The following is a 19296-nucleotide window of genomic DNA, read 5'->3' as shown; positions in this document are numbered from 1 at the left end:
ACTTCAAAGTTAATTACTATACCAGACAGTCCATAGCAGAGATAAACATCAGGGCCCCTTATCCTGTGTGTCTGCCATTATGATCTGGCCCAGGGGAGGCCCACCAATAGCTAATGAGGTTAAATATAAAGTAAGATAAAGATAAAGCCATGAGGCTATGCAGGTTCTCAGGGACAAGCAAATGACACTTGCGTTAAACAGAGGTCTAAATAAGGAAGGGAAAATGGTCTCTGTCCTAGTGTGGGATCAAGGAATAATTTCCCATCCTATTTTGTGCGCACGCGCACATGCACACACACACACACACACACACACACACCACATCTCTCTCATACACACATGTGTGATATCATGGACAAACATATACCACCTCTGTCATACACACAGGTGTGAGCATACACACATATCACATACGTGTACTTCTCTCAATCACACACACACACACACACACACACACACACACACACACACCTATCTCACATAGGAATGTAAGAATTTCAGGTGGAGTAGCCACTCTGGTACTTCTTTGCCTTATGGAGACACCAGAATGTAGGGGGTAAGAAGGCTGGTCTGGGAATCAGAAGAATGTGGCGTTGGGAAGAGGCAATTTGAACTCATGACAGAGGTGCTAGAAATATCTACTGAAAACAAGTCCCCAGAAACTTGGGGAAAGGAAAACTTAAACTTCCCTTTCCCTAGAAAAGAGAGTCCTTAAACATTTTGCACCTGGACTTCTGGATGAGAGAAGAAACACTAGCAACATTAACTTGGGACTTGGAAGCTGGGTGGCAGGCCAGGAACGGGGGCTGGGAGAAAGAGGTCAGTGAAAGGGACACTTGAGATCAATGTTTTGAATGAAAGCAGCTATCACCCCTGTTTCAACTGAGCCTGGGCCCCTGGCCTGGCTGGAGCCCCCTCTCTCAGCACAGCGGTGGCCATTTATTAAGTGCACCATCAGCAGACTGAGAGTGTACTTCCGTCTGCCCTACATGACCCTGTTTCCCTCTTTATTGTGATCAAAACTCCTGACCTCACTTCTGAGACTTCCCTGAGCTCCAGCCAGTGCCATCAGATGTAAGGGGTTCTAACAGAAGGTGTGGCACTCCAAAGAGTGAAATAACTTTAAAAGTTAGTCTGGAATAACAGCTCTGGCAGTTGAAAAACCAATGCTGGGTAACCCCCTGTTGGGGACCCAGATGAGCCCCCTCTGGAGATTACAGTGTGTAGTGTCTGAGGAACTTTGTCAGTATGGGCAGAAGAAGGGCTGGCTGGGATTCCACTTGCCATCTGTGTCACACTTCCTGGGAACTTTAGTCAGATGACAGGGTCATTTGCTACTAACTTCCAGGACCATGATCAAGAGCAAACCAGAGAGCCCAGGGTAAGGTGCTCAGGCCTGCTCCTTCTGGCCTCTAGAGGGTTTGCCTTCCTAACAGGGTATGTGGGTTCAGGGCTCAGTGGTCAGGAAAAGGGTAAGACAGAGGCAGAAGAGCCAAGTGATATAATAGCATGGATTTTGGTGATACCTAAGTCTGGGTTCAAATCCTGCTCCAGGCTCTTATAAGATGAGTGACTTGGTTCATTCGCTCTGTGCCTTAGTTTCTCTATCTATAAAATGGAGATAAACACAGCACCTATCCCAAGATGTTGTTTGGAGAGCAAAGAAGATAAAGCATGTACCACACTTACTGCAAGATGAGATCTCAATACTTGCTGCTATTATTATTATTATTATTATTATTAAAAGGTTAGCAGACAACAGTTCCCATAGCTAGGTGACACTGGACCATGGGAGGTCAGGGAAAATGGCACAAAGAGTACCAGGTCTGAGGTGGAGACCTTTGGCTGGAACGCCTGCTGTGTGACTTACAGTACAATCCCAGCACACACACATTTAAATTGGGAAAATTCAACTTCATGCATTTGTCATGGAGGAGAAGAGAGAGAAAGCCACTTACTGAACTGTTGGCCACCGCACTGCTCAGAAGGCAAATGCCCCCACTGAGCGTGCACAAAGGACTCAAAGCTGCCCCTCACTCAGTCTCAGCTTCTACATGCTTCTCCTGTGTGTGTATCTCAGCAGGCTGAGCACAAAGAAATTCTTTTCTTTTTTCCCCCCATAAAACATGACTTCTAAATGCAAGGCAACTATAGCGCCAGTAGTCCATGGAAGAGATTGATCTCATCCAACTATGGCAAACTTGGCCAGGCACCGTTTTCGGAGGGCGATTTTTGTGATTTTTCAGAGTAACTTTGACTATATATAATCTTTTGCTTTATGTGCTGAATGTAGGGGCTGAGAGTCTCCAGGCAGGGTCTCCTGTAGAGCTGTGTGGACATGTGGTGTGATCCTGAGACCCTCATGAGAAAAGTGGGGGCAGTAGCCTGTGTATCCAGTGCTGTCACTGGTATAAAATCTGCCCATGTGTTCTATAAACCACATTTACAAATATAGGGAATAATTATTTCCTTCCCTGACACTGTTGGTGTCCCAGTCTCAGGCTAAAGAGAGGGGGAGGGGTGGCTCTGATGACAGCCAACCAACCTCTGCATGTCACATTCCCAGAGCATTACAACAGACACACCTACCCCAATCCCAGGCGAGCAGCCCAGGGGCTCCCCCCAAATTAAGTATTAGCCTGATTTATCTATGAGCCATTCTCAGCTTCATGGTCTCCAGAAGGGTAGCACTTTCCCTTTTTCAGGTTAAAAGCATTCTAAAAATACCTTCAGAAGGCACTGAGGTCCCCACAGCCTTCCCTGCTCTGATTTCAATCCAGTTCATATCTCCTATGGAGTGTGTCTGGATAAGACATCACTTTCGCTGATGTGGGCCAGGTTTCAGAATTCACAGCTGAGTACTGACAAGCTGCCTCAAACCAAGTTACGTGGCCTACCCCTCACTCCATTTAGGCCCAGGAGGAGCGCAGGAGGACCAGGGCGAATTTCCAGTATCGGGCAAATGGACAATGATTTTTATCTCCCTGAACAACCCCTGAAGTCCAGAAACTTCATTTCCAACTTCCAGACTTTACAAAGCAATGGAAATTATATTGGGCAGTTTACGGGTCCCTTTGTAGAATTCCCATTCTCTCAACAAATATTACATGCTGTCTACTGTGGCAGCAGACAGTGTTTTATTTGAGTGAGCGGCTAGGTGGTATTGCAACACCCAAGTCTGCCGTTTTCCTATCTCCACTAACAGACTGTCAGACAACATTCAGATACTTGGCATTTTTTTGGAAACGCCCAGGCCTGGGTTTTCTCTTTGGCTCCAGGACAGGCTGTGTGTCAGGCAGAGCTCGCTTGCATTCTGCCGGGGCGGGGGGGTGGGGGGGTGGGGGGGTATGTCCTGAATCAATACTAGGAGTTAATTATCATTTGGGCTGAGAGGACTTTGGGATCTCTGCCTCACATACTGGGATTCTCCATCATCAATATGGCTTTGACTCTGGTTCTAACCGTGACCTTTCAGATCAGACCTTGCCTTCAGTCTCCACTTTGGACTCTGGTTCTGGTTATTGGTTCCAGACATTTTCTTCTGGCCTGAGGTCCACTGAAATTAACTAGGTGGCACAGGAGTCTCTTCACGTGTGGGTCCTGTCTCTGAACCCTACCCACCCAGCTGAGACCTGATGCTGCCAGTCCTTCCAGATCTCTGGGTAACACAGACTCCTGACTTCATCCTTTGTTCTGCTTGAATTACTCCTAATTGCACCTCCCCATGCTGACAGCTCCTTGGCATTACCTGAGCCATACCTTCCACTTCCTGGGTTCTTCCTGTTGTCATCACCTACACTATGCCCCTTCTGCTTCTTCCTCAGGTTCCAGGTCCAGCCTCTACCTGCCTGTCTCATCTCAATGCCAGGAACTGGATCATGCCCAAGCTTGTTCTGAAAGAGGATGCATAGTCTCTGGGGTTAGATTATTGACTTCAAATCCCAGCCCCAGAGCTTCATTGGCTGTACAATCATGGACACATTCCTCAATCACTCTGTGCCTCACTTTCCTCATTGTAAAGTCAACATAGCCTCATGGAGTTGTTGTGGGAATTAAATCTGATAATGAATAGAAAGAATAGTACGATACTTGGTAACTTTTAAGTACACATTAAATACTAGCTATTATACTAATTATGTGGTGTCAACACTTGGGAATTCTAAAATTTATTATGAAGTCTGAAGCAAACTGAGAATGAGAATCAGAGAAAATGAACATGACTGGTTAGAACATTTCTTTGGAATGTATAAGTGCACCAAGGCTTTTCCAAATTCACCTTAAAAGCAACGTCAGACCAAGTCCTTTGGGGGGTCTATCTCATGGCAAAAAGAATGCTTTACTTAGGAACATTATCAGAGGAAGTCGTCTAAAACTCAGCTCTAAGGATAAGATAGGATGAGAAAGACATTTTGGCCTACTAGGCCTCAACTAGGACCTGGTTAAAGGAACTACAATTTACACATGTGGTGGCAGTTTTTGGTAACCCAGTGTCCATGGCTGGTGTTTGAGTCTTTGAACCCTGTGTCTGTGAGTCAGATAAGAACTAATTTACAAAGCACATCCACAGTTTTGCCTCAACAAAAGGACAATTCACTCAGGTTCTCCCTATCGGTGCGGTCAGCTCTCGGAGGCTGCATTCCTACTCAGACAAAGCAAGACTGTTCCAACCGCTGTCAACACCTCGGTGTCTGCAACTGATAGCAATCAGAGCCTTTCTCCTGGCCCAAGTCACGTTTACATAACGCAACATCATGAACAATTTGGATCTGAAATTAACTTATTGAAAACCTCAATGCCCCAGAAGCTGCTAAGGTAGAAACCTTTTGTCTTAGGTTAAAATCAAATCATTGAAGCAAAATGGCCCCTAAATGAGAATTTTCATTTCTAATGTGGATACAGGGCTATAACTGAGAGACCTTGTAATTTATTAGCCCATAGAAGCTTCAAGAAATGTCAAGCTTATTATAAGCTACCTAGTTCATTCATCTGATTGCTAACTAAAAACCAACAATTCTCATCCTGGATCATTCCACCCTGATGGGAGTAGGAAATCAACATAATGGTAAAGGGAAAGCCTTGAAAAAATGGTTTCCTCCAAGACGGATGTCTTGCAGAAAGCTGTAACACATATGCATGTGTGTGTGAGTGCACACACACACAAGGCCAAGCAACATCCCATTTAATGACCCTTATGACCCAAACTGAGGATGTCCTGATTGATTCCCACCCCCAGTGGCTACTATAACAAATGTTCTGTTCAGCCAGTCAAGTCTTCTTGCTCCAGCAGCCTGGTCCTGGGATCGACAGGAGGAGAAGCATTCCCAGGCTGTGGAGGTTTGAAGGCCCATCTCTGCCCCTCCTCTGCCCTGTCTTGGCCTGTTTTCTCCCACTGAGGGCAGCTTTTTATCAAGAGTTCAATAGAGAGAATCTTCTATCTCACTTCTTATGGGCACCAAACAGAATCTTTAAAAGAAAATCACAGGGGATTTAAAGGTAGATTTATATATGAACAAACCATGGCCCAAATCATCAAAGGTCTACTCTGTCAGAACCACTGAGATACCTGATAAAATGGTTGAAAAGTCCATTTACAGGACATCCTCTTCTGGGAAGATGGAATAGATACAGACACTTTTCCTTATTCTTTCCACTGAGTTTAATTTAACGCCCTGGACATGACATAAAACAAGTATCAGAAGACTCTAAGAGATGGATAGAAGAAGGTAGTCTGGCCAGGCACTTGGAACTCAAGAAATAGGATTGTGGTGAGTTCTCTGGGTTATCTTTCTGCTTCATGTATCCCATACCTAGTGCTAGTGAAGCCAGCAGCCCCAGCATGCCAATGGGCACAAACAAATAAAGCCTGCTTTCCTAGTCTAAGGAGTAGAAAAGAGGCAGCCTACCAAACAGGAAACTTCCAGATGATAATGACTTTACTCCAACCAAACACACTGAAAAATCTGTAGCCATCACCTCCTCCAGCACTGGCTGAGTGGGGAAGCTAGACCTCTACCCTCATCAGCCTCATTACTACCCCAAGTCCTTGTTCAGATCAGGGCATGTTATCCTTGCTGAGTAGTAAAGAAATTCTTCTCCATAATATTAGTGGAGACCATGGGGGGAGTTGGTCTTCTAGATTTACCTGGTGGTAGGTAACATGGTGGCTTTCCCCAACGAAATAACCATTGAAGTGGTATCAGAGGAGTCTCAAGGAAAGTCAGTACTTTTACCAATACCCAGTGGTAATGAGGCCACTTCTACACCCTCTACCCTTGTGGTGTTGGTAAGGCCATGTGGGAAGCAGTAATAGGGTATTCTTGCCTTCCCAGCTAGATAGCATCAACAGAAGTTTAGTGGAGAGCTAAGATTCCCAGTCCCACCCAGCTGTAACACAGAGCCCTTTCTTCCAGGTATCACTGGAGTCCAAGTGGTGAATCAGCATTCCTACCCCCACCTGGCAGTAATAAGGCCATGCCAACCCCTCCCCCACCAGAGCAAAGTCAGGAGCCAAGCAAATGTCAGCTAAAGCAAAAGATTTAAATAAGATCCAGAGTCCCATTACATACCCAAAGTATTCAATTTTAATTGAAAATCACCTGTCACACCAAGAACAAGAAAAATCACAACTTAAATGAGAAAAGACAATAAAAAATGCCAATACTAGCATGGATTTTAAAGCAGCCACAGTAGAAATGCTTCCATGAGCAACAAAGAAGATATCTGGTACAAATGAAAAACTGGAAGTTCTCAGCAAGGAAGTGAAGATAAAAGAAGAAGACCCAAATGGAAATTTTAGGACTGAAAAATAAACTGATCAAAATGATAAATTCAGTGGATGGGCTCCACTGCAAAATGGAGGGAACAGATGAAAGAACTGATAAGCTCGAGGATAAAACAATAGAAATGACCCAATCTCAACAACAGAGAGAAAATAGACTGAAAAGAAATGGACATAGCCTTAAAGACCTAACATGTTATTGGAGACCCAGAAGGAAAGAAAGATGGCAGAGCTGAAAAAGTTCTTCAGGAAATAATGGCTGAAAACTTCCCAAATTTGGAAAAAGGCATAAATCCACATATTCAAAAATGTGAGCAGACTCAACCAGGGTATACAAAACAAAAATCTATGCCAAGACACATATGTCAAACTTCTGAAAACTAAAGACAAAAGAAAAAATCTTGAAAGCAGTGAGAGAGAAACAACCCCTTACCTATTAGAGAAAAAATAATGTAAATAACAGCAAATTTCTCATCAGAAACCATTTAGTAAATGGCTAGTAAATAAATTTTAGTAAATAAAGTTTAGTAAATAAAACTAAGAATTTGTCACTAGCAGATATAGCCTACAAAGAAAGAATGGTTAAAGGAAATTCTCAAAACAGAAAGAAAATGAACATTAAAAAAAGAGAAAGAACAATTGGAAGAGTAAAAAAAAATATGGGTAATTTTATTTCCTTTTAAGTTTTCTAAATTATGTTTGGTGGTCGAAGCAAAAACTATAACACTGTCTGTTATGCTTCTCAGTGTATTCGGAAGAAATATTTAAAACAATTATTATAAATTGGGGATGATAAAGGGATATAAATGGAGGTTAGGAAGATTTCTACACTTCACTCAAACTGGTAAATTGTCAACACCAGTAGAATGTGATAAATTAAGTATATATAATGTAATACCTAGATGAACAACTAAAAATGCTATACAAAAAAGAGACATTCAGAACACTACAGATGAATCAAAATGGAATTCTAAAAAAATGTTCATGTAACCCACCATAAGGAAGGAAAAAGAAAACAAAAGAAAAAAAAAGAACAAACAGAAAATAAAATGGCAGACTTAACAAGCCAATAATTACAATAAATTGCATTAAATGTAAATGACCCAAATACACCAATTTAAAGACAGAGATTGATGGGTTAAAATAAAAGATGCATGACCCAAGTATATGCTAATACAACGTAAGCAAAATTGTTATTTGGCTAGTTCCCTTAAAAGGCAACTGGCACAGGGTACCTGCGTGGCTCAGTTGGTTAAGTGTCCAACTTTGGCTCAGGTCACGATCTCGTAGTCCATGAGTTTGAACCCTGCATTCGGTCCGTGCTGACAGCTCAGAGTCTGGAGCCTGCTTTGGATTCTGTGTCTCCTTCCCTCTCTGCCCCTCCCCCACTCGCTCTCTGTCTCTCAAAAAAAAAATAAACATTAAAAAATGAAAAAAAAAAAGGCAACTGGCCCATGTCCTTTCTTCTTCTTGAATTTTCCTCCATTCTGTCTCTTAGAAGTTATAGGTGATGGCTGTCTTTCCAACTTAGACTATCAGGGTAAGGCCACAACATAGGGAAAATGGAAGTAAAAGCTAGAGCAACCTGGCTCTTTGAGTACTTGTTACAGCAGAGCTGCTACACCAACTCTGGACTTATCCAAGGATTGTTAGTTCAGAGGAAAATAAATCTCTATCTTGTTTAAACCCTGTTACTATGGGATTTTTCTATTTCTTGCAGTTAAACCCAATGCTCACTAATATCAAAGAGTTATTCTTACTGAGACCTACTATGGGTCTATCACTATACCAAGTCCTTCAAAGAGATTATTTTAATGAACTAAAGAGGAAAGAACTATTTTCCTCATTTGATAATGATTAGGAAACTACTGCTCAGAAAAGTTAAGTGACTTGCCCAAGGTCACACATTTCATCTGCCCAGTACAAACATAAGAAGTCTAACTGCAGGGCCTGGGATGTTAATCTAAACAGTGTACTGTAAAACCAAGTAAAATCCCTTTTATTTTTTTTTTATTTTTATTTTTTTGTAAAATCCCTTTTAAAAAGAGGCTTGTACCATTCCCTGTGGCTGAAAGGCTTCTTTCACAGTCACATGGGACCATGTGAGTCCAGAGAAAGCTTTTATTTGTCAGACATTTCTAAAGAGTTGGCTAATACTCACATTTATCCACGGGATACAGGTGTGCTGTTTCGAAGTGACACATGCACCCCAGGTTTATAGCAGCACTATCGACAATAGCCAAAATATGGAAAGAGCCCAAATGTCCATCGATGGATGAATGGATAAAGAAGATGTGGGGTGTGTGTGTGTGTGTGTGTGTGTACACACACACACACATATATACATATATATACATATACACACACACACACACACACACATACAATAGACTATTACTCGGCAATCAAAAAGAATGAAATCTTGCCATTTGCAACTACGTGGATGGAACTGGACGGTACTACGCTAAGTGAAATTAGTCAGAGAAAGACAAAAACCGTATGACTTCACTCACATGAGGACTTTAAGAGACAAAACAGATGAACATAAGGGAAGGGAAACAAAAATAATATAAAAACAGGGAGGGGGACAAAACAGAAGAGACTCATAAATATGGAGAACAAACTCAGGGTTACTGGAGGGGTTGTGGGAGGAGGGATGGGCTAAATGGGTAGGGGGCACTAAGGAATCTACTCCTGAAATCATTGTTTCACTATATGCTAACTAATTTGGATGTAAATTAAAAAAAAAATTAAAAATAAAATTAAAAAAAGAGTTAGCTAATATTCTTGCTAAATCTATTATCCTTTTGGACATAATCAATCAATTAATGAATCAGCCTCTTCATTCATTCAACAAGCATTTATAAAGGCTTCATGGTACTGGGCCTTGAGATAAGCTAGAAGAATGAATTAGGTGACCTGATCCTGTTCCCATAGGTGTCCCCATTTATAGCCTGGGCACTGAGCTTGTTTACTCTGAAAGTGGATTTTTCCACATCTCATTGCTCAGCTCCAAGCCTAACATGTCAAACAAGCAGACTATGGGGGTTCACTGGTGCCATCCATTCTCCCAGAAGCCCTGCTGTCCCAACCCCCCTACACTTTGAGGCATCTAGGTCAAGTTTCCTCTTTAATGTCCCCAACATGGCAATGGGAGACTCTGACGTCTCACCTTGCTGACAGAAGAAGAAAGGGCAGAGATGCTTCAGAGAGGGTGGTCAAAAGCTTTGAGATCATGCCAAGCCCCAGCAGCGTGGCTCGGTCTTTCCTCTATGTTCCCTGGAATGAAAAGTGGATTTTTCTAGCTTCCTTCTCACTCCCACGTCCCCACCCAGCTCTCGGCTCCTGGCAGTGCCAGCATTCACATTCAGGGATAACAGTCAAAATCGCCTCCTTCTTCTCTGACAATAAAATACAGCAACCATTTGGCATCTCAGTGTGCCCCAGTCTCCTGACCCCTGGCTGGGTCCCAGAGGATTTGTGGTCGGCTGCTAATCAGAGCCCTGGCCATAGCCATTTCCCATGACATAGCTGGAATTCTCCCACTGCCTGCTCTCTGGAGTCAGCTACCCGGCCAGGCTGAAACTATTTGCTCCCCTCCCACTCTGTCCATCACTGCCCCTTCCTTAGGCTGCGCCTCTGCACCCGCCTGCTGACCAGAATCCTGAGGCCCTCAGCAGGGGAGCTGCAAACCTCTCTCTGCTTTTATTACTGACCCGCAACCCACCTCCTACACTCCTTCAGCCCACAAGGCTTCTTTCAAGCACCCTCCTTCTGAGCAATGATAAACTTTGGTGCCAGAGAAGTTTAAAGAGAAACAGCCACTCCCTACCAAACATATTGGTATCAGAAGTGAGGTCAAGCATGTGATTTTCAAGCTGTGGTCATAAAACAGTTGTCTTTTCTTTGTCATTTCTGGTTAATATGCCTATGAACTAGAAAACCAGTCTCTCTGCCCTTTTGGAGAGCCTGTTCTTAGCCTACCTGGGAATGGGAAAGAATGTGTGCCAATGATGGACCAGGTATGGTACATTGTGTAGTACTGAGCATATGGACTCAAGCTAGTCCGCCTGGGTTGTAACCCAGCTCCACAGACTTACCTAGGGGAGTTTGGGCAAGTCATAGAACTTCTCTTGGCCTCATTCATCTCTCTGAACAATGAAGAAAATAAGAGGATTACCTCCTAAGCTCATTATAGCTATTACATGAGTTCATATTTATAAAGGATAGCAAGAGCTATGTCCATGTTTGGTAAACAAACAAACAAACAACTATATATATGTATACTTTATATATGTATATGTGTGTATGTACATACATATATATATGTATATATACATACATATATATGTGTGTATATATATGATATTCAGTTCATTTTCACAATGGCTTGATGAGGTTATTAGGGAAACTCTTTAGAGAAAAGTCTACTGCATCCCTGAGTTATAGAAACTTGTCTGTGGTCAGACAGTAAGTGGCAAACCTGGGATTTGAACTTGGGTTAAACTTCCCACTGTGACAATGGTTCTCAAAGTGAGGTCCCAGACCACCTAGGAACTTGGTAGAAATGCAAATTCCTCAGCCCCATCCAGACTTACTGAGTCAGGAATTCTGGGGTGGGTTCAGTGATATCCTAATCAGCTCTTCAGGAGGGTGTGATGCCGAAAGGTTGAGATGCCCTATCACCACCTTCCCCTCACAGCAAGAGAAGAAGCTTCCTTTCTTCCTGTCTCCTGGTAATTGGTACAAAGTGAACAGAACACACACCTTTCAAAAATACACAGAAACACAGGTCTTCTGGGTGCAAGGTGCTGTGCTAGATGCCATGGGGACACAAAGAAATGTGAGCTTCCTGCCTGTGGAGAGTATTCCCTGATTATCAAGCCCAGACAAGCATGTGCACAGAGTTATCCAACAGCGCAGACCACACTAGGAGTCAAAAGCATCAGTGTTCAGAGGTTGGGAGGTCAAACAGAGCTGGTGCCAACTCTGGTCTCCATGTTCACAAGCTGGGACTTTAATGAAGTCACGTGACCTCATGGGGCCGGCTTCTCTCCCTGACTCCTGGGGCTGCTTTAAGGATGAAATGAAATTAGGTCAACCACCTTTCATGGTGGCTGGCACAGGGTATAGGGCTTGATTATTAACTGGCTGGGGTCATCATTAAGATTTGTCACCAGATGATACAGATTACATTGCCAAATCATGACAGAAAGGTAAGATGGGGTGAAGAGATGGCTGCTGAGAGACGAAGGCTTACAGAGAAAGGAACTTGAACTTGATTTCAACGTAGGGTGAAAACCTCAGCAAATGGACATAAGGGGAAAGAAGAAAATGGTACCATTGATTATTTAAATGTGTTTTTTAATTTTTAAAAAATTTTTAAATGTTTATTTTTGAGAGAGAGAGAGACAGAGTATGAGCAGATAAGGGGCAGAGAGAGAGAGAGAGAGACACAGAATCTGAAGTAGGTTCCAGGCTCCAAAGCTATCATCACAGAGTCCAATGCGGGGCTCAAACTCATGGAACGAGAGATCATGACTTGAGCCTAAGTCGGATGCTTAACCGGCTAAACCACCCAGGCACCCCTGGTACCATTGATTATTAAAGAAGGAAATTAAAAAGCATGACAGGCTAACAGTTAGCAGGCCAAAGCAGTCTGATCTACATGACTTTCACCTTGAGAATGCAGAATCAAGATCTCGTAGTGTGTTAGACACAGCTGGATACAGGCTCTCTAAGCCACTCTCTGTTAACTCACCAGGTGTTCAGGAAAAGGGATGTGGATATTCCTATAGCTATTCCTCTTTCTCTGGACATTCTTTGGAGGAATATCCAAAATATAACTCATGTGCTGGAAAAAATATTTGAAATAAATTTAAGTTTTGATTCTGTCCCATGTATTTTTCCTCCTTGTTCTGGAGTCCTAAAACCTCAACAGCATGAGCTATTAGCCCAGAGCAAGGGCAAAAGACCTGGAAACTTTGGTTTACCTTTTTGCCTAGGGCATATCAGGAAATACTAAAGATGTCCAGGAACAATCCCCAGGACAATGGAAGGATGTGACACGATCACTCTTGTCCTCTTCCAATCTTACGACTTTCAGGCTAGTTTTCCTGTAAAACTTACCAAGACACATTTCTCAGACTTTTGTCCTGTTAGTTCCTTTGGGGCCTGGGCAGAAATGGTGCTTGCTGGCCCCGCGGAGACCGGCTCTGAGGCGGAGGGCAGAGTCCAACTGGAAGATTATGGGAGACGGGCACTGGGCCCATCTCACGATGAGCTCTAAGAGCACCCAGTGACTTATGTTCTGGAGAGATTTTAGCAAGTCAAGATGTTTTGGCTGCTCCTTTTCCAAGCCAGGGTTAAACAACCCAAGACATCTCAACATGACCACATATTTGAAAGTCTAGCCTATTGTTTTAGAATTTCCCTTGAAGGCCCTCTAAACACCACCCTCAGACTCCCCACCAAGACCAGTAACTGTAAGTCAATGGGAGGGAAGATGTGATCGGAAATATTTCTGGCTAATTCAATTCCCTTGGAGGAATGTTTACTTCCAAAGGTCCCACTCTAGAAAGCAGTGGTGGGGCGGGAGGGGTAGGGGGAGGGCTCAGGACCATAGCATCTTCTCCTGAAGAGGCAGTGGAGTCTGTGGTTCCCTTTCACTTTATTGTTGTAGTAAAAATTATCTTTGCGGTTTCAGGGTGTGCTTCCATTCTGGGTGGGATGGTAAAGGGAGTGATTTGTCTGCCACATTACTCAGCCCCAAAGTATATGTCACTAGGGGCAAACTTGGCTTCTGCATTTTCCCATTCTCTCCGGACAGTTCTCTCATCTCTTGTGAGTCAGCCTTTTCCTGGGCTGGACCCAGCCAAACCCTCCAGGCCCTGGCTCTGCTAGATAAAGAACAGTTGTTTGGGTGGGGGGGCAGTGACCCATGCCCCTTTCTGCTGGTATGTGGAGCTATTGTTCTCTGGGCCCACGGTTGCTTTGAATTCTGACATTCTTAAGATCAGGATTAGCAGATGTGTGCCTGCCTCACTGGGCTGCTTTCCACTTCACTTCAACTGCAAGCCTACCACAGGCCCTGTCCCCTGGATTCCCATGCATGGCTGGCCATCCCAAGGTGGCACCAGGGAGAAAGATGGGGGCAGACACACTACATGAGCTACCCTAGATGTGCTGCCACAGGATGCCAGGGGTTCCCCCCAGGCCACTCACTGCTGTGCCTCTCTGAGGCAGCCACGACCCTAGCCCCACTTGGTTTTCTCACCTGTCAGACAGCAGTGATAACTCAGGTCCTACTGGACTCCGGGAAGGATTAAGAGAAGTGACGGACACATAAGCATGAAGGAACTACAGAGCACCTGGCTCTAGAGAGGCTACTCAGGAGACACTAGATCCCCTTTGTGGGGAAGCGCCTGCCTTTCCTACCCCAGGCGGCTGTGGGAAGTAATGCAGGCTATGTGAAAGTATGAAGAATCTCCAAAGGGCTCCATGCGTGAGGAAACATGAGCACAATCCCTGAATGTGTGATGAGTCTCAACTTGTGCCCAGGCCAACCTGAAAGAGGGGTCGTGTTGTATGCTCCCAACAAATCAGAAAGCGGTTTCTGCAGCCTTCCTTTCTGCCTATTTTGAAAATGACTTTTCAGAAAGCCAGAAACAAAAGGTACAGCAGCAACTTCAGTGATTAATCTGATAAATTATAAGAATAGCCAACATTTATTGAGCACATACTATACATCAGACACTGTTTTAAGTGCTTTACACTTATGGCAATCGTATTTCATCCACATAACCCCATGCATGCATGCATGCATTCATTCGATAGTGTTCTTCTCCAGATACCCACGTTGTTCTTTGTCTCACCTTCTTCAGGTCACTGCTCAAATGCCACCTTTGTACTGTGGGCTTCTGTGGCTACCTCACCTAAAATTCACCTTGCCACCTGCAATCATCTCTGTGTAACTGTTCTTAGCATGTACCACTATCCAACACACTAGTTGTTTTACTTATTAACCTTGTTTATGATATGCACTTCTTACTAGAACATAAGCTCCCTGGGGACAGGCATTTTGCTCTATTTCTTTTTTTTTTTAATGTTTATTTATTTTTGACAGAGAGAGAGCGAGCACAAGTGGGGTAAGGAGCAGAGGAAGAGGGAGACACAGAATCTGAAGCAGGCTCCAGGCTCTGAGCTGTCAGCACAGAGCCCAATGCAGGGCTTGAACCCATGAACTGTGAGATCATGACCTGAAACAAAGTCAGACGCTTAACTGACTGAGCCACCCAGATGCCTCCATTTTGCTCTATTTCATTCCCAGCTGTGTCCCGAGCAACTGGAACAGAATGGTCTAGCTCAGAGTGGGTACTCAACAGACATTTGTTGACTGAATGAAACCTACAGGGTCAGTAGTATTAACATCATTATGTCTATCTTGCAGATAAAGAAACTGAGGCTTGGTAAGGTTAAATAACTCATCCAAGGTCACATAGTAAAGATCAAAGCCAGGATTCAAATTCAGAAACCACACACTATATTCTTTCACTTTTCTGTCTAAGGTCAGCGTCTGTTCCTTATTTTTTATTCTTCCTCCTCCTTCTCCTCTTCTGGGATCACTGCTTTTGTTTCTGGCCTTCTTTTGCATAGAGACCAATGACACCCCTCCCCCTCCAAAGGACTCATTCATCCCCAGATACAGACTCATTTGCTAACACGTGTTCTTAATGAGAAAACTGCTGCCCGGTAAATGATTCACTCAGTGTGTTCATGCTCAGATGCTTCATTTAGCAGCGGACATATCAAGGTACATGATAGTGGTGTTATTGTTGGCAGGGTGACGGGAATCTTCCTGAGCAACAGGGCAGAAGTAAAGGTGGCAGAAACAGCCTGGGTCCCAGAGCCACACACGTCAGTCTGATTCCTAGTGAGACCTTGTTATAACAGAGCTGTGAGATCTTTGTCAAGTCAGTTCACCTCTCCTGGCACCCATCTCTTCACTGATAGAGAAACACTCCCTTGCATTTTGGTTAGGCTAATCCAGTAAGCACTTAACAGAGGGCTGGGGAATTGGTGGGTGCCTCCCCGCCAATATCATCTTCCCTAATGCTACAGGTCTCATCTTTTCCAGTTTATGGTTTATTCTAGCAATAGTACTGAAAGTACAGGTAGGAGAAACTCAGGAAAGATAGAAATGAGGGAAATGATCCTTCCTGTCTACAAAAGTCCATAAGAATCTGGGACATTCTCCAAAGTGACATTCCCACCTCCCTTCCCCTACTCTTGCATTAGTAACAATGATGTTGGCCAACATGAACTGAATGCTTACTGAGTTCCAGGTCCTGTTCTAGGCACTTACATACATTAACTCATTTCATCCCCACAGCCAATCCTGTGAGCTAGGAACTATTATCATACCCATTTAACAGATGACAACATTGAGACCCCAAGAGATGAAATAATCTTCCTGAGATAAGGACCACAGGATTCAAGCCCAGATTGGCTGAATTTGGGCACTTCTGCTCACCCCACCTGCCTCCTCACAGGCAGGAGGAGGTGGGAGGGGAGGAGGGACAGGGAGTGCGTGAACTCTGGAAAGTGCTTTGACCTGGGGGAAGGGGAGCACACAGCTCTTTTGGAGCACTACTGGAGAACTTCCTAATATCTCCAAAGTGAGGATTTGGATTTTAATGCTCTGTTGAGGTTCCTGGCAATGAAGATGGGCATTAATGAGGGAATTTCCTGTGGGAGCTCCTCTTCATTCTTTTCAAGCATTTCTCTTGTACCTTAGGTCAACAGAACCCGAGTCCCACACATCCTCCTGGGCCATTCATTCTGAGCACGGGTCAGCCCCTTTCTACAACCTCATGGTAATGAAAACAGTTTCTAGACAGTAGGCTACATGACTTGCAAAACTGTGATTTAGCACTTATTTCCAAAATTGTTTGCTCAAATCATTTTTAATTAGGTAAAAAATAACTTTAGAAAATGATAAGTATTCTGCCATCTTGTTTTCTATTGTTCCAGGACTATAGATTCTCAGAGCCCTGGGACTGCTCAATAATGTGGTAAGTTCTATGCCTTACAGCCTTTTGACAGGGTAACATGTGCTCCATGGAGTCAGATGATAAAAATAGCATACACTTACTGGGACAGTGTTAATTAAATGCTGTGCACTGTGCTAGAAGCTTTACATGCATCATCTCATTTAAATTTTACACAGCTCAATGAGGTAGGTGTTAGTATCACTACTTCAAAACAAAATAAAGCAAAATTGAATCTCTGGGAAATGAAGTAACTTGGCAAGGACTCCAAAGTGTCAAAGTCAGAATTCAAACCTATGTCTGTCTGGATTTCACAGTCTTGAACCACTCGTTGTACAGAATCTTCTTCGAGCTCTCAGCTATAAGGAATGCTCCTAACGGCTGATGGCTGATGTCTGACCTGCCTGTATCCTTCAGTAGAGACCACAGGAAATGGTGACAGGATGTGGCCACTGGCCAGAGACCCTGCCGGGATAGCTCTGTGACTCTTCTCCCTCCACCATGGTAGTGGGAATTTTTCTTAGGAGTCATTCATTTAAGATACATTCCAAATCCGTGATCCTGGAGCACTGACAGCCCAGGAGAGGTTTCCTCTTCCAACTCATTTTGGGGTGTTTCTTTTTTTTTTAAGCTTATGTATTTATTTTTGAGAGAGAGAGTGAGCACCCACAAGTGGGGGAGAGGCAGACAGAAGGAGAAACAGAATCCTAAGCAGGCTCTGTGCGGTCAGTGCAGAGCCTGATGTGGGGCTCGAACTCACCAACTGTAATATCATGACCTGAGTCGAGATCAAGAGTCAGAGCCTTAACCAACTGTGCCACCCAGGTGCCCCTCACATTGGGGTGTTGTTAAGGGCTAATAGAACCCCAGCTGCCTTCAGTTCTCAGGCATAAGTTCCTCATCTGTAAAATGGGGAGTCTGACCCTCATTGGGGGTAACTGTACCTAGAGAATGTGCTGCCACTCCGGGTACTGACTTCTGGGCAACCAGGCGTAATAGATATCAGGGTGCCTGCCCGAGTTTGGATGGGCCCCAGAATCCTTTTCAACGTATTACCCTGCATGCCATTTATCTAATCACAGTTGGCATTCAAGATGTAATCTATTTGCCATGCCTAAACGAGAAGATCTCAAAGGACCCTTCCAGATGAATATATCATTTTATGGTATGTCTACACACGAAGTGTATGAAAACACACATTTTTTCTGGAATAAATAATGGAATCAGCTTTCAATGACATAACTCGGGAAAATAAATTAGCTGGCTTCTCCCAAACCTTTCCATGTAAAAACGTCCTGAGTCCAGGAACTTAGAGATGTCAAATGAGAGAGAATGGAAGTTTTCACGGTGCAGAAAATTAGAGAGGGGATCCCTGGCACGGGAAGTCTCTCTTACCACAGAGAATTGCTGCTCGGTTCAGGTAGTAATTAGCGCACCCCAAATCACTTGCCGGCAACAACATAAGTAAGACCTGGAGACAGAGAGGCCTGAACTTTAGAGAAGCAGCATTACCGCAAAAACAGGGCCCTGACCCAGGGACTCTGAGATGAAGTGAAGCAATTGTTTCAATTAAAAACAGACGTTCCCATTTCTCTAAACACCCTATTTGCAAAGCCCTACCAGGCAGAGGACCTCCAAGGCCTGATCTTGACCATGTGACGCCACTAGTGGCTGCACGGACCAGCCACACAGACTGAGTCCAGCCCTCCCCCCCCAGGGGACAGCTCTGTAACATGGGGCAGGCAGCTCAGGTGTGCCTTTCCTGGGACAGGGAATGGTGTGTACAGGTGGAGGACTTCCTAGGGGGATGCCCTGAGGGGGGGATCCTCTCTGTGCTTGCATGATTGCACCCAGAGTGGGAGATCTGGTCTTGCCGGACTGGAGGTGGCAGATTCCTCAGACTCCCACATTTGAGAGGCTCTCATGCTGGACTTCAGAGGCCCAAAAGAGCATTGAGGATGTCAACTTTGCTGGGCACCCTATTCTATGGGATGGAGATCATGAGGTCTGCCTTACCCACTGCTCAAGAGTGAAAGGACTATGGGAACCATCAAAGAAATGCCCAGCAGGGTCTTCCACAATTTCCAAATCCAGCAAAGGAGTGTGAAATCCTGCTAGGGACCTGCTCTTCATTTAGGGGAATGGAGAAGCAGCCTGATGGCCATCCCCCTTCAAAGATCTCTGCCATCACTGCCCGATCAGTGGCCCTCGCTTTGTGGGCCTCAGGTGCCTCTTCTGTACAATGCTGCTAGAGAAGAAAGGTGGTCTTGTACCCAGATTTTAAAGACTACAAGGGTTAGGAAAATAAATGAGCAAGGCTCATGTGGGGCAGTGACAGTGATGGGATTTTAGCAATTTGGAGAAAGCATGCTCCTCAAAAGGGGCTCCCAAGACTTGGCTCTGAGGACTGCTGTTACATGGAAATCGGGGCCCTGTATTGCTGCCAGAGCTCCTGATTTGCAGGGAGGA

At 44.3% G+C, this 19296-nt stretch overlaps 1 protein-coding gene across 1 annotated transcript in view; it reads right to left on the bottom strand.

The window, feature by feature from the left end:
* Positions 1 to 19296, bottom strand: part of SLIT3 (slit guidance ligand 3) — a 591744-nt gene that overhangs the window by 441296 nt on the left and 131152 nt on the right.

Source organism: Lynx canadensis, chromosome A1 (assembly GCF_007474595.2).
Source record: "Lynx canadensis isolate LIC74 chromosome A1, mLynCan4.pri.v2, whole genome shotgun sequence".
In the NCBI taxonomy this organism is placed as follows: domain Eukaryota; kingdom Metazoa; phylum Chordata; class Mammalia; order Carnivora; family Felidae; genus Lynx; species Lynx canadensis.
The sequence above is the reverse complement of the archived record's forward strand: the minus strand, read 5'-3'. Positions and strand labels throughout refer to the sequence as shown.